Source organism: Microtus oregoni, unplaced genomic scaffold, assembly GCF_018167655.1.
Source record: "Microtus oregoni isolate MIOR12 unplaced genomic scaffold, Mior012 000000F_ref0000247, whole genome shotgun sequence".
Taxonomy (NCBI): Eukaryota; Metazoa; Chordata; class Mammalia; order Rodentia; family Cricetidae; genus Microtus; species Microtus oregoni.
Window position 1 is genome coordinate 23,742,501 of NW_024543059.1, and position 26,714 is coordinate 23,769,214.

Here is a 26,714-nt window from a genome sequence, read left to right on the forward strand (position 1 = left end):
AAACAGTTCTGTACTATGGGAGCGTCGCCGTGGTTTTGCAACAGGACCAAAGCACGCACGTGCAGAATTTGTTCTCTTGGTCTGAGGCCCTCTTTTTAGCTTCTGGTTCTACTGGGTCCCCTGACTCGCGAGGCATCCCTTCTTCCCTGCCCTTCCAGTACTGTAGCCTTCAGGCTGCCGGGGAAACTTTGCTCTCTGCTTACCCGGTTGCATGCTTATAGCTTAGCTATGCTCCGGCTAATTCCCCCCATCTCACCCGTTTCCCTTGAAGTTTTTAAAGTAGAAATGGTGGGATGTTGAAACCAAGTTTAGGAGTCTACAGAAGCTCAGAGGGTCAGCCATTAGGAATGTTAACTGGCGACCAAGAATTATAAGCATGATCGGAAAGTCTCTTCCAATTCATTTCTTCAAGTATTTATTTGTGCTTAAGTGATGAAAGGGGACAGTTGTGAAATAGACAGCTTTTAAAAATGATGAAGTCAGATGAGCCTTTAACCTGTCGATCGCTATAAATCAACTTTGAAAAAGACAAATGGGGAATGTTATTTTGGGCACCTACCTCCCAGCATTTGCTGTGCCCGGGTTGGCTTGTCAGCAACTGGGCTTAGTGAGGTCTGAAAAATGACAGTGGGGAGTGTGTGTGTGTGTGGGGGGGGTCAAGCATCAGAAAGATCCAAAGGGGGACTTGTTGGTCAGCCTGTCCTCTCATACTTGCATACCAGTAGTGGATTTGGCTACTGTAATGTGCCCAGGCCAGGCAGATGGTAAGCTTTAGGACTGCGGGGAATTCAGAGAGGCTCTAGGGACTGAATGTCACAGTATAGAGGGGACCTCCCGTCCAGCTCTGTCTGTCAGGGTTTGGAAGACTCCCTTTGGAAATGGTGGTTGTGGGTTGTTGTTTTAGCTTCTCTCTCTCTCTCTCTCTCTCTCTCTCTCTCTCTCTCTCTCTCTGTGTGTGTGTGTGTGTGTGTGTGCCCACATGCGCCCGCTTACAACTAAATTTTCTTGGCCTGAGAGGGGACCTAGTGTCCTCTAAGACACTGGCTGGTCTTCACAAGAAAAGGGAGGGGGGGACCTGTGAAACTACAACAGGTAGAAGATGACAGGTGTGTGCAGGTTTGAGGAGAACCATGAAGGTTCCTTATTCTGACTTCTGTAAACGGCAAAACAAAACGATGTGATGTTTTACAATCAAGTTTGCATGAGCTTTTAAAGGATGCAGTTCTCCACAACTTCCATTTCAGCCACTGAAGGCCTGGGGTGTTGGGTTGAGAGAGAATTGAGCTTAAGGGAGTCGGTCTGGTCTTCTTGCCAGGGACTTCTACCCTATCCACGCTTTCCATCGTGCTGCCCCGGATTCGGGTTCATCCCCGAGTCAGAAAGTCTGCCTTAGCTTCTGGCCTCTGGGTTTGCTTGTCTTTTCCCCTCCAAATACTTCCGGGGCACGGATATTCATTCTCACGGTCTTGTACCTCCGGTGGTTGTTGGAGAAACACTGGCAACCAAAAGAACAGAAGGGCGGCCCGAACGCTAGCAACAGGTCCATGCTGAGATTCCTCTCTGACCTTCTCGGTCACTTTCCTCTCCATCTTCGTTATTGGGGTGCAAGGCGAAAGGGGAAAACTGCGTGCCCACTTTCTCCTTGGTCACTGGCAACATCCCTGAAAGGGCAGCCGTCAGACTGTGCTGTGCCTACGGGTAAATGCCTGGCTAAGTGATTCTAGTAGTGGCCTTTCTCTGGACACTCTGGACACTCGCTTGGACCGAAGAGAGGATCTCATTGGAGGACCTAAAAGAAACAACTAGAAAGTGGAAAGGATCAAGCCCTTCAGGAAGATCCAGACACCTGAGCTTTTGGGTCTGGCCGGCTGCGGGCATCCATTTACCCTGACCTCCTAGAGATCTGATTTGAGCCTCCTGCCACAACGCCAGAGCCTTCACACCTGACGTCCCTTCGTTGGGGACATCAGACAGAGGTTCAACCCAGGCTTGGAAGGCTCAGGCTCTATCAGCTTCCAGCCTACCCTCCCAGGTAGCTTGGAACTGAAGCCTGGCGGCCGCAACACTCAAAAAAAAACTACTGCTGGGCCACAACCTCGGTCTTTCCCGCAGACGCCTAGACGTCCCTGCGCCCGAGGCTAAGGTGGCCAGTGCTAGGGGAGGCTCCCGAACTAGCCAGGTCGAAGCAGCGAAACTGCAACTTCCATTTTCCCCCCCTGCAGGGAGGAGGGGAATTCGTTGTCGGAGGAGGTCGGTGGAGACTCCTCCTCCGCTCCGCCTGGAGGCAGCCAGAGCTCCGGTAGCGGTGCGTCTCCGCCCGCCCGAGCGTTTCCATAAATCAGGCCGCTGGCAGACTGCTAATTAGCTCCGGCCGAAAAGAATGAGAGTTCTGTAGCACACGGTGGGTTGGGAGTGGGGGCTCAGTAGGTGGGAGATCAGAATTCCCCAGGATTAACCGAGAGACTCCTTGGGGGCATCTCAGCGTCCCCTGCCCGAGCCACCTCCGATCACCTCCTGCTAGCAAGGGCCTGCAAGCCTGGGCCTCCAGATCCCGCGCCTCCCTCACGGCGCGCACCTCTGCGTTCGACCTGGCCCGCCCACCCACGCCGAGGCTCCCTCTCCCACTCGCTGAGCAAGCCTGGCGTTAATTAACTCCCCCTTCACCCTGTGCAGTATCGGAAGACTTTCAAAACTCATCCCCAAGTGTTTCCTTCTCAAGCCTGAAGGCTGCGTTCGGAACAACCGGCAGAAAAAGAGGGGGGCTGGATCTGGGGGAAGGGTCGGTTACGTCGGGATTTGAGATAACAAGACTTCCCCAGCGATTGTGTGGGTTGAAAGATGGGCTGCTGTAACCCTGTCCCTCCTCCCCCAGTGAAAAGGCGAGACGGTCAGGCAAGATTAAAAATAACACTAAAGTTGGATTATTGATTTCCATGTAAATTGCCAGCCGCAAGAGCTACTTCTGTTTATTTTCTCTTTTCCTCCCCCACGCCTTTCTAAGACCTCTGGGCTCTGTGCCCCTCCGAGCTATTCCCACCCTCCTCAGGGAAGAGACTCCAAGATGACATCACCAAGGAGAAAGGCGGCCTCCGCCGCCCCTGGCCCCAGGACCCCTCAGCGGAGATTGACAGGTGTCTCTACCAAGGACAAAGCCTTCCAGGTGTCAACGTCCCTATCTCACCCCTCCCAACCCGTCCTCTTCGCCACCTTTCCTAACAGCCACCCTACTCCTCTTTTCCACCCCGTAACGCTTAACGCGTTGTTGCTCTTTGCATCTGGGCACTGGGCTCCAGGTCCCGAGACTCGACCAGGAGTCGATACCGAGGGACCCGGGTGGCGCTGGTGTTGTTTGTGCCTGCGGCGAGGCCGCTCCAAGATGCCAAGGCTCTGACGAAGGTCCAAGCGGTGGCAGAACCCAGAGTCGGTTATTTTAAAGGAGCCAGAGTAGTCTCTGGACTTTCTTGTCTTCACTCTCTGTTCAATACCCCGCATCCGTACACACACACACACACACACACACACACACACACACACCAGACGCGAAGATAATCTCGCCATCTGGCAAGTCCCAAATTTGACGACCAAGCTAGGAAAGCAAAAAACGACATTTCATCCCGAGACTGGGTGTCTGGTCCTGCCCCCTGCCCGACTCCCTGGAGCTGAGGAAAGGGCACTGGGGCTCTGCCCTCACTAGCTTCCATCCCAGCGGTTTCCGTACCCTGGCCTGGTAAATCTTGGGTGCTTTCTCTTGCTCTGAGCAACTACTTCGGGATTCAGACGAGGGGAAAACGTTTTTGGGAGCCTTCCCCACGAGTGCTTCATCAATGAACTAAAACCCAAATTCAGCTTTATTATGTATGACCAAATGTAATTCATAGCTGGGCGGCCTGTCGGTGGCGATTTCAATCATTTGGTGATAAAGATCACACTTATTAGATTTCTTCAAAGACATTGGGGGTTTCTTTCTTTTCTTTTTCTTTCTTTCTTTTTTTTTAAGGAGGGCATTTGTGCTAAATTGCCCAGTGCTGGTGTGATAACTGTCAAAAGTTTGACATCAAAGGGGCTAATATTATTCAGTTACTGGCAAAGCTGTCTGTCTACATAAGAATATCTTAATTACAGCATCACAAAGGTAGAAAAGGGGTCGAAACTGAAAGGGGAGAGGTACCCAGACTCTTCTTTGGATGCACTATCTATATTAGATGGATGCACGTACTTAATCAGGCCTTCCCTCTCCCCTTCGGTTCTCTGAACTTTATAACTTTGTGTAAACACGGCGTCACTGAAGACATAATCTTCTTGGGTTCTTATTAGAAGAAATTTCCATCCTCTCCCGTTCTAGATTAGGCAGTGGAGTCTGCTCCATCAATGAAGGGACGAGGGTTTCGTGGACAATAATGTGGCAATTGTTGATGGTTTGTGACCCATAAAATGTGGAGGTGACTGTTCTGGCTTTGGTATGTAATTATGCAAAACACTTTCCATAAAGACTTGCCATTCGATCTAATGGCAGTTCCTCTGGTCTATTTCAAAAAGGGAGGGCCTATGTACAGAGAGAGGAAAGTAACATTTGTTTTAACACAGGTTTTATGGGTGTGTGTGTGTGTGTGTGTGGTGTGGGGGGGGGAGATAAATACAAACACGTCCTGTCTCAGCCCAAAGTATTTTTTTTCCAGTCAAATTAAAATAATTACGAGGAGGTTTAATAAGTTAATCATAGCAACACAGCATCTAAACACGTAGAAAGGGTGTCAGCCCACCTTCGCTGGACCTGGGACTGCTTCATATTGGTGACTCATCCCTAGGGTATGCGCCCCGTGCAATCTTACCAGGGTCTCACCTAGATCTCAACTCATTCATTTACCAGGGTGACCTGTTGATCTCTGAAACTAGGACAAGGGGGGCCAATGTCTCCACCTCAATGCTTTGTGGGTGGAATATTTATTTGGCAGAGGGCATTTAAATATAACTCTTCTATCTCAGGAAATATGTCCATCACCTCCCCTGACCCCTCCCAACCCACAGTGCCCTCTAACCCCAAAGAATAGCAGGGCAGAAATGAATGCCCAAGGCAGGAGTTGGGAATTTTAGACAGAAAATTTTAAGGCAACGTACTCAAGGAGGCATTGGCACCAAGCTGGGCGTGCTCGGGGAGTAAGGAAGGTTTCCCCTGCACTTTCTCAAGCCACCTGAGGTTTTGTTTTGTTTTAAATAATAATAAAAGGAATCTAAAAGGCCAGGAGGAAAATAAAGTGGGATGAACTGGAGGTCCACTGCCAGCACTGAGTGTTGGTTAAGAAACAAGCTTTCTCCCCCTCTGGTGTGGAAGTGGCCCCCACCCTATTTGGAGATGCAGCTCCCTTCCCAGGGCTAGATGTCAGGCCGTGCATCCTGGCTGACCACAACACTGTGATGTTGTACAAGCAAGGCAGACACTGGAGACAGAAGATTTTTTTTTCCAAGGGGAAAATGATGATTAAAAAAGAGAATCATCTAAATATCAAAGTGACACATGGGGAGACCTGGAAAAATATTTAAGCTAATGAAAAGCAAATAAAGAAGCTGGCACTTAGGCTGAGAAATTAAATATTATGTTTAAGATGGTGCTTTTGTACGGGCCTGGAGATTTCCGATTCATGTTCACATAATAAACACTCAGGTTTGTCATCTGGAGGTGCAAATCTGAAAGATATTCCAACAAATGAAGTGCTGGCAGCCGGAGGAATAAAGAGATCGGTGCCTGTCAGGGGTCAGGCAGCCTGAGATTGCTTCTAGAGATCTTTTGAAAATTTCACAGGATTGAAGGCTTAGGGGCTTCACTGTGCTCGCATTTCAAACTCAGATCAGCGGGATCACAGTAAAAAATAGAGGTCTGGAAAATTTTGATGCAAAGATGGCCATGGCTGTAGGGTTTTTCTCACTAGCATCCTCCCTCCCTCCCTCCCTCCCTCCCTCCCTCCCTCCCTCCTTCTCTCTCCCTCTCCCTCTCCTTTTTCTAGACAGATATCTTGACATGATTGTGATTCTGTGTGGATGACAGAGTAGTCAGAAAAGAAAGACAAAACTGCATCCTAGACTCAGTCCTTTTAGCCAAAAAAGAATTTAGGTTCTTATTTCCGAGAGAGAGGGAGAGAGAGAGAGAGAGAGAGAGAGAGAGAGAGAGAGCAGCGCGCTGATGACTCATTTCTAGCAAGTGAAGGGAGCTCAAAAAGAACTTTGTTTGTAATAATTGACGACTAACTACTAAATGCTTAGGGTTGCTTCTCATTCGCCCACACTGGGATGATTTCTCATTCAGTTTACACTCTAAGACTAATATTCATGTTGATACCAGACAGCTTATCAACATTGTCATCTCCATACATAGTCACATCTGTGAGCATTATTGCAGAGATATACACTTAAACACACACACACACACACACACACCATGCACCTTCAATCCCTAAAAGATTGGCTTGACTACCTGATTTTTTTTCCCCAGGGGGTAAATGCTCACTTGAATTTTATCCCCTCTCCCCAAGCTATCAGCTCTTCCTGGTTCAAATAAAACAGTTGTCCCTGTGATTGGTCCACCAGAGAGAAAACAGGAGAAGAATCTACGAGAATAGAATAATCCAAGAAACTCTGAAATAAGAAGCAAAAGGGTTGGGTAGACAGTCAGGGGAGCAGCAAGACATTGCCTTGGGAACAAAAACAACTGCAGAGAAGCAAAAATGAGAACCAGAAGAAAGAATTGTGTACAATTGAGCAAACTTTCGGAGCAGAAAAAAAAAGCGGCCAATTCAACATTGCTTTGATTGTTTTAACTTTCCCTGGCTATCTCAGGGAAACAAACAGGGTATTTTTGAAAATGGTGTGAGTTAGAGTTGTCTTTTAAAACCCCAAACCAAGACCATCAGAAGTGAGATTTCTGAGGGTGCCCCTGCAGTGCATATATTAAGTGTTGAGAAGTGTGGAGGAGAACAACCGAACAACCGAATAGAATTTTAATAGCGGTTTCTTGTTTCTCAGCTATGGACTAAAGCCATTAATAATGTAATTGTTTCATAGGTAGGCAAAGGAAGAAAAGTGTAGGAATTGCTCTGATTGGCTTTCTAGATTAACTTTGAAGAGTCTTGTCCTGGTCAAGGTAGACACTTCAGGGTTCGGGTGCAGAGGTTAAACTATAGAGGTGATTGACAAGCTGGGCAACCCAACTCCTCTCCTCCCTCTCCCTGTCCGCGTGTGCTAAGCAGAAGAGAACTTGGCCCCTGGCTGCAACCCACATCCAGGGCCCACCAGAGGCACTCAAGTTGTCCATTTGAGGAACTTCCTATTTTGGAAAATTTGAAGGCAGAGGTCGAATAACAGTGGGAGCTGCTGCTATTCCTCGGATCATCAAATCCACAGTAGAGGGATTGAGAGAAGCTCAAGCACTTCGGTAAAACACTTGAAGGAAGCAAAGAACCGGGGAGATGTAGTGCTGAGAAGGGCTGGCTACCTCTGAGGCTCCCAGCCCTTCCCTCCGTCCCTCTCCCGCTGGGAAAGAAGGATTTTGCGCCTTGAATTGGAAGGGACTTTTGACTGAGTGCTAGAGAGAGAAAATGGAGCTGAAGCAAGAACTGGGGGGAATGGGGAGAGCAGGAAAAAGGACTCCTGAGCGATCCTTGCCGGTGTTGCTCCCTAGCTAGGGAAGAGACAGTTCCAGCTGGGATTCGCATCCGGTTCCGCAGTCGCAAGCTGGCTCAGAGCCCCAGAGGTCTCCTGAAAGATGCCGGAGAGATTCCAGGCAGAATGAGGAGGTCTTGGAGGCAACTTCTGCAGTGTTTAAAGCTAGCTTGACTCTTCTTAAAAGCAACAACAAAATACATCAATGTAGAGCTCTGGTAGACTACTAACTTTATTTACAAAAGAGGACGGCTAGGGGGCCAGGGACGAGATCCTTGGCGACCTGGACCTGCCAAGGACTGGCGCAGAACGTCCCTTCGGCAACTTCATAACCAAGCTCTCCAGGGGCAAAGACCCTGGAGGGCAGCAACCCCAGATCACAGGCAGCCCGCGACCTCTTCCGATAGTTAACAATTCTTTTTTTTTTTTTTAACCACCTCCAGCTCGGGGTAACCCTTTTCCCACCGTTTCTCTCTCTCTCTTAAAAAAAAATTGAACAAACAAACAAACAGGAGTTTAGAGAAGGATCAAACACAGTGTAGGTCAGAGGCTTCTCTGAGATTAGGGTGAAACACTATAGCTAGATTTTAAAGCAAACAAAGCCAAAAGCAGCTCAAACGTCTTTCGTAGTGCGCAGACCTGGGTTCCCTTGTTGTCTCTGGGGCAGAACGAAGGTGGAGCAGAGAGAGCTTCGAACTCTAGGCCCTTTACAGACTCAAACTCTAAGACTTTTCCTTGACATTGCTCTGCCCAGTGGCTTCAGATCAAGAGACCCGGATCAGATCCTGCTCACCCTCTCAGTAAGCTGGCTGCCAGAGAAGGGCGCAGCCCACAGCAGAACCGGAGTTGGCCCAAGTGGAGAACTAAGTAACGCTTTGCGGCCTGGTCTCACTCAAACAGGTGCCCTCCCGAAAGGCAAACACTGAAATCCTTGGCCCGCTACAACAGCGTGTTACTTGAGAAGAAAATATTCCCAAACCATTTGAAGCTCCAATATGCCTTGCTCCGGAAAGCTTCTGCCACCCCAGGCAATGGAATGTCCCAATGAGTTGGGAACAACATGCTAGAACCCCCTGAGGGATCATCTTGACATTACTAAAACGTTATATTTTAAAAAAGTATAATGAAACCAAAACTCCAGGCAACCCCTTTCTTCTTGTTCTTTTATTATTTTATTCATTTTATTTAGTTATTTATTGGTGTCTGGGTGAGTGGGTATGATGCCCACAAAAAAAAATCTTCTTTCAAACTATCATCATTTCAACTTTAAAAGAAAAAACACCAATTTTACATTTTACTTAAAAGTTTGCTGTGGCTGACCGGAGCAGGTTTCTTTCTTCTCTTGCCTCAGCCCCCTCTTCCTCTGCTGCTTTTTTGCTGATACGCATTTCATGGAGGCTGCTGAAAATTTAGCACGGCAGTATGAGCCTTGACTCTTGAAAGTGTCCAGGGTGTCTGTAATTTGCAGTGTAATCTAGATTTGGAAACATAGCCGCCTGCAGACCACTCTGGCTGGGTAGAGGACACCGTTTCCCGATAGGAGACTCCATTACTTAAGTTCTCAAACCACCAGGTGAATGCATTCGGAGCAGCTCCCCGGGAGGGATCACCACGGGCAACTCTGTCACAGACTAGACTAAAAGTTCTGCCCCTCGGAGGCAAGGAAGAAAATGGGGGGAAACTTTTGGAAATCTTTCTATTTCCAGGGTCCAATTTTTAGGACTTGGCGCTAATTTCTCAGCACGTCTTGTCCAGATAGACTAAGCGCTTTGGGGTTTATTAACCTGTGGCCTAGCTGCGTTTGCAATCGAGTGGAAAATAAAAGGACAGAACCGGAGGAATCAGAAGGGTTGGTGCGTGCGTGCGTGCGTGCGTGTGTGTGTGTGTGTGTGTGTGTGTGTATGTGTGTCGAGTCTAGCTGGATTTAGTCGCAGATAGTTACTGACTTCCCAGCTGTGCGGACGATGCGCGCCATTTACTGTAATTGAATTGCTGTTATAACACCTTTCAGGGGGACAGCAATGCGTTTCAAAAAAGTTGTGTTTGCGGTCTGAGGCTGCTGTGTCCCTGCCTGTGTCGCAGGCCACACTCCAAGCAGAGCTGCCCCACCGGGCTGGGGCACCGCTTGGCCGACCCAGCAAGGAAAATCCGGAAGCTGATCCCAAGAGAATTCCTGCCGATCCGCGAGTGTCCCTGATCTTGTTGACACTCCAGGAGCTCCCCGGAGTGTGGGAGGCCCTCTCGAACTAGGGTCCAAAGCTACACTCCAGAAGTGGCAGACATCGAGAAGAATTATTATTTTGATAGGGGTTCCACATCGCCTAGGCTTTTGCCTTCGCATCTCCGTTTAGTTAGAACTCCGGAGCTATCTGCTGCAAAGCGCTCCACCATCCTGCCCCGGTGATTTCCTGGGGTCACCAGGAAATCAGGTTGGCTGCCACATGGTTAGGGGCTAGAGACCCACACACACTTCACCCCTGCCCCTCCCCCCCCCCAGTTGAATTATTTGCTTCATCCAGTGTCCTCCACCACTTACTTCCCTTGCTAGAACCACCTCCCAGATTCTGCCTCCTACTTTGCCATCCCTCATCTTCCACACTCTTCCTCATACCGGCCCTCTCTGTCTGCCCTCTGATGGGAAGGACCAACTCCCCTCCCCCTCCGCCACTCTCATTCTTCGTGATCCATCCCCCCACCCCCCCCCCCGCAGTGTAGTTTTTGGGGGTACAAAGTACACCTTAGTTTTTTTCCCCCCTTTTTGCGGACGGTCAGAATCCTCCAGCCTTTAGTGTAGTCTTTGGGTCACTGGCTTCATAGCTGCACGTACGTCTATCTGTCCACTTTACTGCCAATTTTGATAGGCTCCAAGGTAAAGGCTACAAGTGGGTCCTGCAAGGCTTCCTGGGAGAGCGTTCGGACTGTGGTTGGGGTTAACCAAAGAACCTAGTAGGGTACAAACCGGCTTAGTCATCTTTGCTTTACCCCTTCCCAAACACCTGGTTAGGTGTGGGGGAAGGGCCTCTGTCTTGGAAGTACTGGGGGTGGGGGAGGCGGGATTGGAACTGCCATGGGGGAGAAGTATGAGAATCGATGTGCACCCCCATCCATCCTCCCATCCACCCAGGTGCTAACCTCATTTGTATCTATCTTCCTCCGTATCTTCCTGTGTGTCCCGGAGGCAGGGTGGATGAATTGTCACCAGGACTTCAGGCTCCAGAGGAGGAGAACTGGATGAGATGGATGGGATGCCTGAAAGACTGGAAAATGAGGGCTCTGACTTGGAGTTGACCTGGGAGCTGGGGTAAGGATGAATTTTGATGATGAACCACCAGGAAACAGCACAGGTGTCCTACCTTCCTTCAGCAGGTGGTCCAAGAATATTTGATTTGACCTTCCTCAGCATCCTCAAGACCTGGCAGGGCTGCACCTGCCTTTCTAGGTTTCCTCCCAAGAGCAGGGAGTGGGGCACTCAAGGGAGAACGGGCTCCAGAGCACCCAAGGACCCAGAGAAAATCCTCTTGGCAGGGCTCCAAGATACCAGGTTCAAGGATAGGAGGGAGGTTTTGTCGCTGGCTCTGGTTTCCCTGCCCTGGTCTATGTCTGCCTGGCCTCTGATCCTGATAGAAGCCATATCCATGCAATTTAGACATCCGCATCTCCAGACTTGATTGAGGCAGTTCTCACATTATTACTCACAGTGAAACCTTCGTGATAAAAAACCATGGTGCCCCAAACGGGTTTCTGGACAGACAAACAAGAAAACAGAAAGGAGGAGAGCTGAAAAGAGTTCTAAGAGTTCTGAGTCCCACGCAACTAAGCACCTTCTCTCCAAATCTCTCTCTTTCTCCTTCTCCTTCCTTTCCTTTCTTTCCCCTCCCCTTTTTGTTTTGGGTGAGATAGTGTCTCAAGTTGCCCAGGCTGGTTTGAAACTTGCTATGCAAACTGGTGATAACCTTGAATTTCTAACCTTCTTTGCCGCTACATCTTGACCCCTGGGATTACCAGCATGAAGCACTAAGCCTGATTGTTCGCCGTGCATCGGCATAGAGGGGACTCAAACCCAAGGCTTTACACTAGTCAAGCACTCTGTCACCTGAGCTATACCCACAGCCCCAAATGATGTTTTCTCCACCCTCCCAGTACTAGGAATCGAACTCAGAGTTTGATGTGCACATGCCAAGCGCTCTACTATTATGCTATATCTCCAGCCTAAATGCACTATTTATTCACAGCCCCACGACACCCAGAAGTCCTAAATTGTCTATTCTCTCTGTCTCTCTGTCTGTCTCTCTGTCTCTCTCTCTCTCATCATTATTATTAGGAAAATGGGCATAGGGAGCTAAACAATCCTATATCAAGCTAAACCAACTAGAACGACGCTTATTTCAGATACAGCCATGCTGACCCTGCCAGCAGCCAACTTTACTCTCAGATTGGTTCAGGAGATAATTAAGTCCTCTTAGATGCTATGGGAATCTCTCTGGGGGCAGAGCAGTACCCATATCTAGAGATCTGTGCTATGCTGCAGGGAGCCTAGCAAGGTCTTCGGCATCTTGACTGCTCAACTGTAAAATAGCAGACAGGTGGCCAGTGGAAACCCCTCCATGACAAAGCCAACTGGCCCCAGGGCTTGGCCACTGTGATCCCAGTCTTTTTCATATTTTAGAGATGAACTAGGGACTGTGATGGTTTTCAAGGAGCCTATGACTGATTCCTTTGCGAGAGCACATCAGAAGGACCTTACATTCGTAAGAGAATGGGGAAGAAAGAAAACCCGTGATATGGGCAACTTTGCAGTGGCCAATTACTACAGGCTGAAAGACAGGAAAGCAATGTTATCACAACACCAGAACATCTGGTCTACCATAGCACGTGCTCAGTGATGGCGGGCACAATGCTGAAGGTAATACAACGAGAATAATATTTTTCCTAAGTAACTGTCACATTCTGCACAGAGCCTCAGATGTGCTCTAAGAGTGGCACACAGAAATCTCCATTTTTGTTACCAGTTCCTGTGTGCTGGTGAAGGAACAAGTACCAAAGGGCGTCGCTCCACATTTTGCTCTTAAATCTGCTTCCATTATCTGTTCATAGTAATTTCAGGAGGTCCAAAATGTTCAAGAGGTTGCTTTTTAGCTATATTCCATAATCTTTATGATCAAGACCTTAAGCATGAACAGAAAAGTTCCAAAGAATCAAGTGACACACTTAAGGTCAACGGGTGAGAATCTAGTAGCACAGAAAGAATAATTATTTTAGTGCTTTTCATGCGAACATGCTCACTTACAGATTTATGTATTTCTTGAATAGGCAAGAGATGTCCATCATGACGCAAGAAAACATGCACTCGGGTAACTAATGACAAGAACTTTAGAAGGACAACTCTCTGTAGACAATCTGCAAATTGAAGTGGCTTTGACATGAGACTCAGAAGTTGTGGATGGAGACAAGGGTGCCAGAAAGAGCCCTGATGCTGGGAAGCACAGAGCAAAAGCAGGGACCAGCCAGGTTCTACTTCCGCTGGGGGATGGTCAAAATCATTGTTCCTTAGATCACTAGAATTTGCATAAAGCATCTACAAGTTTTCACAAAGTTCTGAATCACAGTGTGTTCTCTCTGTGTCATTTTATGAGTGGTGGTGGTGGGGGAATTAAAATCATAACCTAGAAGATGAAGTTTCTATTCTAGGCAAATTTAGGTGGGATCATTCAGTACCTTGTGTCCTGGACATTCATATGTGAGATTAAGGCAGAGAGAACACTTCCAACTAGGTACGGTTGTGGAAGCAGCAGAGGAGGTTAGTACAGGAGGAACGGCATCCCAAAACAACCCTGCCAGAATGGTTTGCTAACTTTGCGCAGGTGCCAAAAATGTTGGTACCTTTGGCTTCCTCTTCAGAGCCTGAGCCTCCATCAGAACAGATGAAACACACTGTTTTGGTTCCTTCACAATGGGTCTTTCCCTTAGGGCTGGAAGCTCCTTGGAGGCTGGCTGACTTCACTTATGTTTCCAGCTCCTGGCATTGTGCCAGGCTCGTAATTAAAGCTCAGTATATTCTGAATGAATGAATGATGCATGTTGAAGAATATAGGTTTTTAATTTATGTAATGATGGTGGGAGCATCTGAACATCTTTTTATGTTTGCCATTTGGGATGTTTAATTATGATTACATAAAATAGTCATTGTCAAATGGTTTATTATTTATGGTGGGGCCGGCATGGGGAAATGGAGGAGTCTGGGTGTAGACATTGAACTGGGCACTCAACCTTGACCTTGGATACTCACTTTCAAGAAACTTAAGTGTAAAAAACACTGTTCAGGAGTCTTCCAATCAATGCTTTATTATTTGTTGCTTGAGTCACAGCTTGATGTTAGTGCTCAACCGTGTTCCCCACATGGGTATTTCTATATCTTAGAGCCATTGTAAAATCTCACAGAACTAAAACCTGACCTTTGCATATATATTTATTACATCATGTATAGTATTGGCAATTCTGAAGATACTTTCTGAGTTCAGCTAAAGAATGAGTGAAGGCGAACTCTCTCTCTCTCCCCTCCCCCCACACCTAGCTTCCTAATAACTTGGAGTGGTCTAGAAAATGGCAATAACCCGGACTCTTAAAAGCTAAGAATGTCTTATGGCCAGTGTCTTGGGCAGAGGGCAAGATTCATACAGGGGAAGATCCACACACCTATGAGACTTTAATGCCTTCCTTCTATACCACTGCCCTATGTTAACATGTTTCAACACAGGCATCAATTAGAGCTGATAACCAAGCATGGAGAAAAGCATTAAATTCAATCAAAACATGATCAGCTCCCTCTGAATTCTTCCTTATGTTTTAGCCACTCTCCTAGCTGGCTTGGAGTAATTTCAAATTCCCACTGGCTTAGTGGCATGACATTGTCTTATTCTTTTCTAGACTTATTCTTCCTTTAAAAATTCTGGATTCTGCCCCATCTCTCATGGGAATTATCTTTTAAGAATTCAGATCTCAAAGGGCTTCATGAGTGAAGAAAAGCACATTTTTTTTGCATCATATGCCTTCTGGTGTTCACAGCTCTAGGGAACCGTTGAAGTTTTCAGTAAAGAAGTTTCTGGCTTTTGTTTACTTTGAGTTGAGAAGGCTGTGTTAGCCCTAATCATCATCTCTGGGATATTTGCCTATGTCTTGGTATCTGGACAATTGAGGAAATATACAAATACCTAGCAACTGTCACATGACTCAAAGACAGGCAAAATTGTGAGACTTCCAACCCCTCACCGGACAGAATCAAACTTTGGATGTCAACATTACACTGTGGGCCTCTACAGCCTGTTTCAGGAGATTCAAGTGGAAGTAGATGACACAGATATGCACTCAGAAGATCCTGTTTCAACTCTCTCGTGTTCTGACTGCTCCGCACAGGCTATATAACGTAGGCTGGTTTTACTTTTAGGATTCTGATGTGAGCTTCCTGTTGTCGTATCTTAACTTTGCTCCAAAGTCCCTCACGTCCTGTTGCAATTGTAGAATCTTTAAGAGATGAGATTTAGTAGGAAGCCTGACATCACTGTGGCATACCCACTAGGGGAATGCTAGCCTCAATCCTTCTCCCAGGTACGTTCCTTCCCAGCCTTGGGATATGCTCTGCTGCTGCTATGCTCCCGCGCTGGGGTATTGCCTTCCACTGATAGACCAGAACCGTCAAAACTGTGAACACAATTAACCTTTTCTCTTTATAAGCTGATTATCTCAGGTATTTATTATAGTCATGCAAAGCTGGTAAACACAGTAGCCAGAACAGCTTATTTCCCCCCTACCAACTTGCAGAAATCTGCTCTCACGCAAATTCCTACTACTAAGAATCCAAACAATTTTTTTTTTCAACAAATTTGTCTGTCTGGTATTCTCAGTGCAAGGAGTCCTAACATAATAAACATCAGGGAAGGAAGTGCCATGACCTTGTTATTGAATAATTACAAATAATACTGTTCGATCTTTGATTATATTTCCTGGATGCAAAAAAACTCGGGAGGGAAATTCAAAAGATGCATTAATCATTGGGTATAAACTATGAATATCTAAACGCTTGGGATCTTTTGTTTAAATAATGGAGCCTAGTTCCTGCTTTGCCAGCATAGGGTTGACCTTGTACATATAGATCCAATCTGGTTTTCATCCAAAGGCAAAACAGCAAAGTCGCTGGTCCTAATTCCATCTCTTGCTGGGAAAGGCAGAGATGAGAACAAATAGTTAATATTTACCTGTCAGAAAGCAAGCATCGCGGGGCACTGAGCTATTATCTTGGTATAAATCTGAAATTGAAAAAAAAAATACAGAAATAGAGTGAGCTATAGAGAGAAGATTTTCTTGTATTTACTCTCTCTGGGTAAGATGAAGTCCATCCCTGAGCTAGACGACATAGAGAAGGCTTGCGCATGAAGTGACAATTGTTAAAAAAAATGGCATTATCAACTTATGAATTCTAAAGTTAAAACTGGTTTCCATTTAAAATCCAAGGTGCCAGGCAATTTCCTTATGTGAATAGTATGGCCATTCGGGCAGTCTTTACTTGCGCAAGGCCACCTTTAATAATCTTCCGGGGTAGTCAATGAAAAAAAAAAAAAAACCTCTTCCTATGTTGCCAATTTACCGAGCATAAATTACTGGGAACCTTATATGGAATAAATTATGCTCTTAAGCCTTCTCAGATGTGTAGCCAGTAGAGATTTTAAAGGGAGAAAACGAAATGCAAAATTTAGCTGGAAGGGGCATCGGTGGCATTTGGAGCCCTCTCTGGATTTGTTGCCTCTCCACCCCTCTGAGAGGATTACAGGGCCACATTCCAACCCGCAGCTTCCTTAGCCACATGTAGCTCTTCAGAAACCTGCATGTGGGTGGTTTTCTTCTGCGGTTTAAAAAATAACGCAACGAGGGATACTGTGGTGTTGGTGTGGCATCGGAGCGGCAGTGAACGGGGACAGATAAGAGTGTGTGGGTGGGGGTCGGGTCTGAGTCACAGAGAAGACCAAAAGAGTCAGTGTCGCTGACCCCTGTGCGCTTCTGAGAACCACAGACAACCAACCCCTTTTGAAAACCCATTGTAGGTGCAATTCCCAGGTTCTTCTGAATGCAAGGGGAGTTTAACTGATTTGCAGCTTTCCACGTTGCTGGTGATGAAGTGGTGCTTCGCTTGTTGAACTTGATTTCAGTTCGGAGATGAGACGCTGTATCCTCTAAGTGACAGATGGAATTTCTGCTTCAGAATTCATTATAGAAGGTGAAGGACAATGGTGAAACATTTGAATCTACTAGACAGTTCAGCAGATCAAAAATAGAGTCAAACCATCGAAAGTTGAATACATTGGAGAATTAAAATTCATTGGGAAGTATATTTTTGTGGAAGTTCCTAGATTTTCCAATGCTATTAAATTTCTGTGGGCTGCTAAGATGGCTCAGAGATAAAGCATTTGCTTGACAAGCCGAGTTCAATCCCTGGAACCCGCGTAGTAGAAGGAAAGAACCAACTTCCATCAATTGCCTTCTGACTTATATAGGTGCTGTGCACACTGCATCTCCAGAAGAAATAAATGCCATCTTAATTTTTCCCTATTGTCTTTGAGCCACTCAAGTACCCAAACCTCCTAGCATTCTGCATACATGCAGTAGGCTGCCATATGAACAGAAAATAGCATCTCTTGGGGAAAGATCGTCAGCATCTTCAAGAGAAACTGATGCTTTCCAGTTTTTTTTTTCTAGAAGGATTGAGAGAGGTCAGGTTTGCCTTTGACACAAGTCTAAGTATTTCTCATCCTGTGCCAAACATAGAATGATGTATATTGTCAATGGACAGAAAATCGAGTTTCAAAACAACACACGCTGATTATAATTAGCAAAAATATGGAGCATAAATGAAGAAAATGTTAACCTTTTATCTTTATATTCAATCTTCCTTCATAGTTTTAAAGTTGTTTCTGTTGATTCTCTGATAATCCACCCCTTAAGTGCCGACCGCTAGTTTCTGAGGGTGGCGTTGCCCTACTCTGATGACTAGGTGATAAAAGGCCAACTCTGGTCTGTAGATTCTTTCTGTCTGTCTGTCTCTGTCTCTGTGTGTCTCTCTCTTTCATCCCAGGGGAGATCTAGGTAGAGAGCAACTTGACCATCATCTGTGGTTACCGAGGAACCAAGGGCCCACCGAGCATGAGAGTAAACTTTAAAGCAGGTCCTTACATTTTAGTTGAGTCTCCAAATCATGCCAGCTCTACCCACCAGCTTGATGACAGCCTCACGAGAGATCTTAAATAGAAACCATTCAGGAAAACCGACTTCCCTTTTTTGACCCTTCGAAATGATGAGAAACCAAAATGTCCGTTGTTTGAACTTGTGGTGTCTTTGGTTAATTTGTGGCAGAAACGGCTAACCAGTAAACCCTTAGGAAGGAACCAATAGGGTACCTGGTACTGATTACAAATGCACTTACTAAACGTTTGCTGAAGGTATGAGTTAAGATGAACGAGGGCAAGGTTTGATTTACGTCCTTCCATAATTTTTGTGGATTTTGAGAGCCGCTTTTAAAGTAGATTCACAAAAGAGTTTTCTGGGGGCAGGATGTCTTTAATTATTAAAAGTTAAGTCGGCCGACACATATTTATTGTTGCTTCTATCTGTCAATGAATCAGTCTCTTCAGCTATGAAATACTTGGGAGCCTAATTGAGCATCTGCCATGCTTTTGTGAAGGGAAATTTACGAGTCTCTCACTAGAAGCCTCCCAGACTATGGAGGTTAAAACCCAGATGTTGCATTCAGTAAATATAGCTGACCAAAGAAAGCGAAGGGAATGTTATTTTTATAGCTGACATGCCCAAGATATTCTTAGGAATGAAACCCTAGACTAGCCATGGCTTATCACAGCATAAGACTGTTCTCATGCAGAACACATGTTTATTTTGGTTGTGCTGGGTGATTCTGACCCACAAACCGGCTCGGGGGTGCTGAGGTGAAGAAGGCTCAGCCTTCAGTGAGTGGGCCGTTTCATATTAGCAATGTTCCCTGGGGTCCTAGCAAGGAAAAGAAAGCACTGGAGGGTCTCTCTTAGGCCACACCACATGAGCATGTCCTATTGACTCAACTGCTGTTTGGTCAATCATAAACTTGAAAGGCCCATGAAAGAGAGTCAGTGTTACTCCTAGAAAGGTAGGTCAGATGCATGTTGAAGAGCATCAGGGATGGCTGCTGTGTTCCACAGCACATTATGTGATCAGCATTGGGCAGATAAAGAAACTGAGGCCTAAATGAAACCACAGGACGTGAAGCAAACCTGGGGCAGAACCAGGGGTAGAATCTGGGTCTTTGGCTCTAAAGCATCTTTTTTATTGTTCATTTGAGTTGGGGAGGAGTCTCACAATGTAGTACCAGCAGACCTGGTACTACAAATATAGATAAAACTGTAGTCACCCTCAGGCCTCCCAAGTACATTCGAGGATTACCAGAGTGCATTATCATGTCAACCTAGTGTCAACCTAGTGGCTGCTTCTTCTTCTTCTTCTTCTTCTTCTTCTTCTTCTTCTTCTTCTTCTTCTTCTTCTTCTTCTTCTTTTTTACATTCTCAAAACAATGTTAATGTTTCTGGTTGATTTACTTCTTAGTGTGTTCAAGTGTGTTTGCCTGGGCCAGTGTGTGCAGAACCCAGAGGCCGAGGTTAGATTGTCTTTCTTTGTCAGTCTCCATCCAGCTTACTCATTACTTGGGCTAGATTGGCGGGCCAGCAAATCTTCAGCATCTTCCCATCTCTGTCCAGCAGCTCGATACCACATGGGTGGCCATCTAAACAGAGGTCCCCATGCTTATGCAGCAGGCACCCGACCCATCTTTCTAGCCTCTCTCTGTTCTTATGTCAATAAGAGTATAATCCATGCTAATATCTGGCAGGTGTTAATTGAGGCACAACTAATCTCTCCAGTATTTGGATTCTCTTGGAAATATAGTAAACATGTTTTTGATGTGATGTAGCTAACAACAATACCAAAAACCAGTCACTAGATGAGTTCCTGTCATATCCTGAGTGCTCCTTGGCGACTTCTGCCACTAATTTCCAACATAACTAAGTAGAGATGGAAAAGGGAACATCTCTCAAAAATTTGATTGTTTTACTTCATGCTCCCAGGAAGCCACTGGGGGCCCAACAGATGATGCATGTAATACATGTGGCATTTCCACAACGGGAAAAGCTCTTTGAGGGAAGGGGGGAGAGAGAGAGAGAGAGAGAGAGAGAGAGAGAGAGAGAGAGAGAGAAAGAGAGAGAGAGAGAGAGATAGGGGAGAGAAGGAGAGAGAGCGAGAGAGAAGAGAAGAGAAGAGAAGAGAAGAGAAGAGAAGAGAAGAGAAGAGGACTTATGCAACACAATGGGCCAGGACTAGGGGAAGGGTTGAATGGGCAATCAATGCCTCTAGGAAGTCCCTTTCCTAGTCACCTGTCTCTGCTGAGCTTATGTGCTGTCAAATAGGTCCTTTTCAGCTGTAGTGGAGATGTCTACTAGTATCCCAAGCATTCTGCCCTCCTTGTCTAATATCTTTCTCAGTAGCTGCTTCGGACACTCCACTGTTTGTATCTGTGGCTCTTGATTGCAACACATGCCAAGACTTGGGGAGAGAAACAACAACTATCATTTTGACTTGTTGAGCTCAGGAGACCTGCCAACAGCTGGGGACAGTAGAGTTGAATTCTTTTCAGCCTTAAGGATTGAGAATAGGGAAGGGGGAAAAAGCTTAAGGGAAAACCAAGGTGATATTATTACAGATTAGGGAGGGGCAGATGCTGGACATAGAAAGATTACAGATGTGTATTCTAGTCGTTAACTATGGATGTGCTTGGCTACAAAACAAAGGCAGGAATGAAAGCAAATTCTTGTAGCCAGGAGCTCTCCTTTAAAGAAGTGAGAGTTTGGATGCTGTAGACACGTAGAAAAATCTGATAACTGACATTTCTTCAAGTTACCTTATAACACTACATTTCCCTAGCGCTTTAAAAATGTAATAACAGTAGGTAAAATCTTTTTGTGCTTTAATTTTAAATAGAAAAAATAAGTGTATAGACTATAGACTGTAAAGCTTAAGTTTGTAGAATTGTAAGTGATCCGTCTTTGTTTTCTTTTATTTTGGTTTTCCAAGACAGGGTTTCTCTATGAAACAGCCCTGGCTGTCCTGGAACTCACTCTGTAAACCAGGCTGGCTTTGAACTCACAGGGATCCTCCTGCCTCTGCCTCTGAAGTGCTGGGATTAAAGGCGTGCACCACCACTGCCTGGCGTGAGCAGAATTTTTAAACAAGCCAACATTCAGCTGTTAGCTCATTCTTTAGATGAAAATACTTTTCTCCCTGTGTTCTTGTTTGTCTTTTTATTTATTTATTTCCTTATTTTTATTGTTTTGGTCTTGAATTTGTCTAGTAGCAGAGGATGACACTGGAGTCTAGATACTCTAGCCTCTGTGTCTCAAGTGCTAGGATTACAGTTGTGTGCTATGGTATGTGAGATGACATTTTTTTTTCATATTCAGAAAATATCTGACACTTCTTCTGGCCTAATCTGCAAGCAGAAATGACTGTAATGACAACTAGGTTTGGGAAGGAAACTTTAGAATGTGTCACATTTCTGTGTTGCTGCCCATGGCAAGACTGCATGGTTATGGGACAGCCAGCCATGTCCTCCACAGCAGGCCCATTCGCCTCTGTGGACAAAGGTCCACCACTTATATGTCCCAGTCATGCTGGTTTGGAACTAATCTTAAATTGTCATACGAAAGTGCTCTGTAAATAACAACTAAATTCATACAATTCCACCAAGAAGCTGTTCTTCTAAAACAAATCTTATCAGCTGTTACAAGTACAGCACATTCCTATTTCCTAACTTCTCGTGTGTGAGCTATCTGCTTGATTATCTCAGAGACTTTGGAAGGCTGGGTAATATTATCTTCTCACATGACGGATGACGGAGTAGAGACTCAGAGACGAGGCGACTTACTCAAACTGGTGTGAGCAACAACCAAAGTGGGTCTCTAGATTCAGATCTCGAATCTTCCTCAATGCTCATCTGTGTCTGACTTTGGCTGAGGGCAGTGTGGGTGATTAGAAGCTGACAAAAAGACTTTGCAATCAAATGACCAAGAGAGGGTTTGGAGCCAGGCACTGTTAATTGTTAGCTATGCAACCTTGGCCGGGTTTCTTTAACCTCAAATTACTGCTGTGGACTGTTAGAGACTTTCGTAGCTCTTCAAATTCTAGCTCCGTTCAATGAAATAATGCTGGGCTAGCCCTCATCAGGGGCTCTAAACACTGCTCTTGCTTTACATGGGCCAGTTATTGCTGTTGCTATCATCACGTGTCTGGAAACGCAGACTCAATTTGCACTGACATAGAGAAATCAAGATCTGGATCCCTGATGTGGACTGATTGCACTATGTTTCTGTTTCTGATCCTCACATCTTTCAAGTACGGGTACCATAGGAGGACAGATCACCTCAAGGTGCTGCTTACTTCGTTACCTCACCTTCTAATTGTGTTTTGCCTCATTCTGAGCACCCATCACAGAGCCAAGGATATACCATACAGACTTTCCTGATGATAGGATCAAGATCATTTTGCTCATTCTGCAAGACGAACAGAAAAGCTGCAACTCGATGAGTGGAATTTGCACATCTAAGAGCCCACACGAGCTTATCGGAAACCTTCTTTATATCCTAAACACTTCATGGAAATTGTTTCCCTTGTTTTTGCCTTGTTTTGAACGTTCCTAATTCAGACCGCGATTTTTATTTCCTCAGTTTTAATTTCAGACTAGTTGTTCCCACACAGCTCCAGTCTGGGTGCTCTTGAAATGCTGGCTTTGCATGTAATGGTCAAGACATCAGTTTCCTTGGGCCAGACTCTGATCAGTAGGAAGTCTTGCCGAGTAACAGCAGATGGAGAGGCAAAGCATGTTCCAAAGTGGCAACACCTGTTCTGGTGACCTTGGCTGTTTCTTCCATCTATGCCGGACAACTGAAGAGTACAGAAGTAGAACTCAATGCAAGAGCCAGGCCAGCTTCCAAGGGCAGCTTCCAGTCTAGTGCAGATGCAGAAACGACAAGCCGGAGCTGGTTGATGAAAGTTGGAAGGTTATTAGTGAATGCTGGGAAAACATCTAGCCCGGGTTTGTGGGGTTTACCCTTCAAGATGCTGATGTTCAAGCAGAGGGATGGCTCTATCCAGGTCAGGGCTAGTGGAGAAAGGAAGGAGGCAATTACCTCAGGTCTAAAGAGGAATCTAGAACAGATGCAGGGAAGGCAGTTATCTGGCTCGTGGAGTGGAGTCTTCAGCGGCAAACCAGTCAGAAAAGAGATGTAAGAAGTGGTTGGAGCTGGATTAAGAGGCATAGATTCAATGGAAACATCTGGCTCCTAGGCTCCAGTCCATAAAAGTTGGTGCCCCTTTCCTGTCCTTTTCTCTCTGGAACAGCCAGGATTTCTGGAGACTGAATACAAATAGCAATGATGAAGACACAGTGGCAGATGCCTTCTAGATATTTAAACTTCCACCGATGATCCTATGATGTGGGAGGCCCGGCTCTGTTTGTGGTAGAGATGAACTGATGGATGTTAGATGAGCCAAATGATTTCATCTGTCCTGCATCTCCACTCCCCAGGAAAACCAAATTAATGAGAGGCGGGGCTAGAGATCGATCCTGATGTTCTGGCTCAGCTTGCCCTCGCCCCAAAGGTCTTCAGCAGCTAGGAGTCTATTGGTGCTGGAATGCCCTCTAGAACTCTCTACACAGTGCTATGCCGAATGTGAAATCTCTCCTGGTAGCGTTAAGAGATCTGACATTCTTAGGGTCAGAGAGATGGCTCAGCGAGGAAAGCACGTGCTGTGTGAGCAGAAAGACTTTATGTTGATCTTCAGTCCCCACGTGAAAACTAAGGGTGGTAGCATACGTCTGTAAACCCAGTGCCTGGGAGGTGGATTTCAGGGGTTCACCTGCAATCCAGTCAGCCTGTAATGGTGGGCTCCAAAGTTAGTGACAGAATAAGGTGGAGAAATAGCCAAGAAAGGCATCTAATACTGGTCTTTGGCTTGTAGACATGCCTGCTAGAACAAGCTATTTAGCACACACCAGTACACACCACACATGCACACTATACCACGCACAACAGACAGACGCCATACCACACACACCATACACACAGAGGCACAGACACACACACTTACACCACACCATATACACACACCATACACACATACACCATACACACACATTCATATGATACATACACATACCACACACTCATACACATACACACCACACACGACACACACCATACATACATGCACCATACACACACCTTCACACCATACACACACATACACCACACACACATACACACACACACACACACCATACACATATACACAATATACACACAGATACACACAGATACACACATCACACACACATCTCACACACACATCTATCAGTATCAATTATTTTTTTAGTGGAGATGACTGAGACAATGTTTAAATAAGGTTTACAAGACAAGAATTTATTTAATTGAGTTTTGAAACAGTCTTGTTTAGTAGCCCTGGCTTATCTGGTACTTGGCAATGGAACACAGGCTGGCTTCAAACTTGTGACAATCCTCTTGCCTCACCCTTCTGAGTGATGAGATTACAGGAATATGCCATAAGTCCAGAGGAAAAAAAATGTTCATAAGCTCCAAATTTTAACATTACTAGTCCAGTTTGCTTTTAGGCGCTTTCAGAGACCGTCTAACTTTTCTTTGACGTTCTCTTTAGCATCCATAATAAGACTGAACATGTCATTGTCCCTTACAGTCAGCAACACTTTCTGAGTCTTAAGAGCTGACAACTTTGCCTTTTCAGAACTATCATGCTTTTTGGATTTTATTCAAAGACTAGATTTTGCCATGACATATTCAGGACTTTATTTTATTGCATTGTAATTCTTAGAGCAAATTTTTTCTCCTTGGTATATTATACACCGTGTTTTACCTCGAATGGAAGTGCAGACTTTGCTTCTGCCTCCTAGGCATGAGTTCTCTCAGAAGTTCTTTGGAAGCGTGCCTGAGACACAATACTGCTTTCGCCGGCTGTCATCCTAGGCAGTGAAGCTCTACAAGACTGGTCCTGATTTCAAGAAAGGGAAGATTGAGAGAGAGAAACAGGTAAGAGAAGATAACAGCTTTTCAAAACAGACTGTATCCAAACCTTGATAACTTTATCGAAGGGCATTCTTACTGACGCTCAACATGACAGCCTCAAAATTAACGTCACCTTACTAATAACATCTGCATTGCACTTGGAGATTCAGCCAGACTCTACTCTCCCTCAGGAGAAAAAATGTCAGACATATTAACTGTTTTCATGTTTGTCAGGAATACTTCAAGAATGCTGGCCAGAGAAACAGATTTGAGAAATGCAAAACAGGGCTTGGGATGAGGCTCAGCGGGAGAGGGCTTGTCTTGTATGCACAAGACCCCAGGCTCCATCCTAAACTCCAACACCGCATGGCAAAACATGAAACACAGCAAAATATCACATTTTATCTAAATTACCAGAGGATGTTTATGCTACAAAATTGACTTTAAGAAGATTGTTAAGTCCTAGGATTTTTTTTTTTTGGTATCGTTTAATTTTTTTTTTGTTTCTGTCAATTAATATTTGGAATCTCGAATCTAGTCGTTTGGTCTTCATATCCTCTGTGCTTCTAGGACTTGTAAGCATGGATCAACAGTCTTTAATTATCCTGATCAAGTATGGGGTACATCCTTTCCTGACCTACTTATAATCAACTGTGATCTCCGAGAGGCAAGCGAATTGATGGACTCTCTCCTCTCTGATTAGCCACAGGAGTGGATCGTATATTATCCTACCCCGACTGAAAAATCCGATGTAGTGATTGATTTTACAGATGCCAGTGCCTGAAAATTCCTCAGCGTGGATTCCAGCAGGTGAAGAGATATTTCCTTTAGCTTGCTTTAAATTTCCTTAGTAGTGTTGTCTTCGAGTGGCCTGGTCTCTTATGGGAAAACAGAACAAGGATCTGCCAGTTTTATTACCTAGTACACATCTTAAATACCTAACTAACTCTCTGCTATGGTCTCATCTGGACTTAGTCATTCTAACTTTTGAAAAGTCCTGTCGTGGTCTTATCTCTGTACCATTCATGTCCTTGTCCTGTTCTGAAACAAGCCATCCCTGCACTTCATTGGTTTTTTTTTTTTCCTTTTAATTTTACAATTTTACTTATTGTTATTATCATGTCTGTGTGTGCATGATCTGTATGTTTTGGTTGGGGGGACAACTTGACACAGTCACTTCTGGCCTTCTGCATTTATCTGGGTTCTGGTGATTGAATTCAGGCCATTTTGTTTGCATAGCAGGCACTTTTACCTGCACAGCTATTTCCGTGGGCCATCCCAAACAGTGTTCTCTAAGGGAAGGATCTGAAGAATCAAGACAGCTATCCGAATGAACAAGCATTGTTTCTCCCTCAGAACACTGGTGTGCTAATGCTCTTTCTTATTTTTATTCTTTTCATTGAAACGAAGGAAAACGTCTGTTTACGAAAATGAGGAAATCTATTGAATGCAAAGGAAAATTTCTTTAAAAGTATTTTTAAAAAATTCACTTCATCCTCAGCCAGGTGCGATGGCACACACCTTCAATCCTGGCACTCTGGAGGTGGAGGCAGGGAGATCCTGGATTCGAGGCCACTCTGGTCTACAGAATACGTTCCAGGACAGTCAGGATTACACAGAGAAACCCTATCTCAAAAACCAAACAAAACCAAACCAAACAGAAACTAAATCTACTTCATCCTCGTGTGCAGTGTGATGCGGCTCACTGTAGCACTGCATGCTTATGAGTTTGGATGTGCGTGGTGTTGTGAGTACGTAAGCCAAGGATTGGACCCTGTCAAGGGCTCTAAGGGTGAACTGGGTTTGCTACATCTTCCAGGAAATGCGTGTGGGAAATACGCCCAGGGATCTTGGGATTATCTTAGTTTTAATTTCTGCATTCCGTGA

General features: G+C 45.4%; 1 long non-coding RNA gene across 1 annotated transcript in view; it reads left to right on the forward strand.

Annotated features, from left to right (window-relative positions):
- The window catches only part of LOC121450636, a 16,801-nt gene extending 3,556 nt beyond the window's left edge, over positions 1-13,245 (forward strand). The window contains exons 2-3 of the long non-coding RNA XR_005974628.1: positions 10,833-10,951; positions 12,961-13,245. This is a non-coding gene — a long non-coding RNA (uncharacterized LOC121450636). The remainder of the gene's footprint in view (positions 1-10,832; positions 10,952-12,960) is intronic.
- Positions 13,246-26,714: the final 13,469 nt, after the last annotated feature.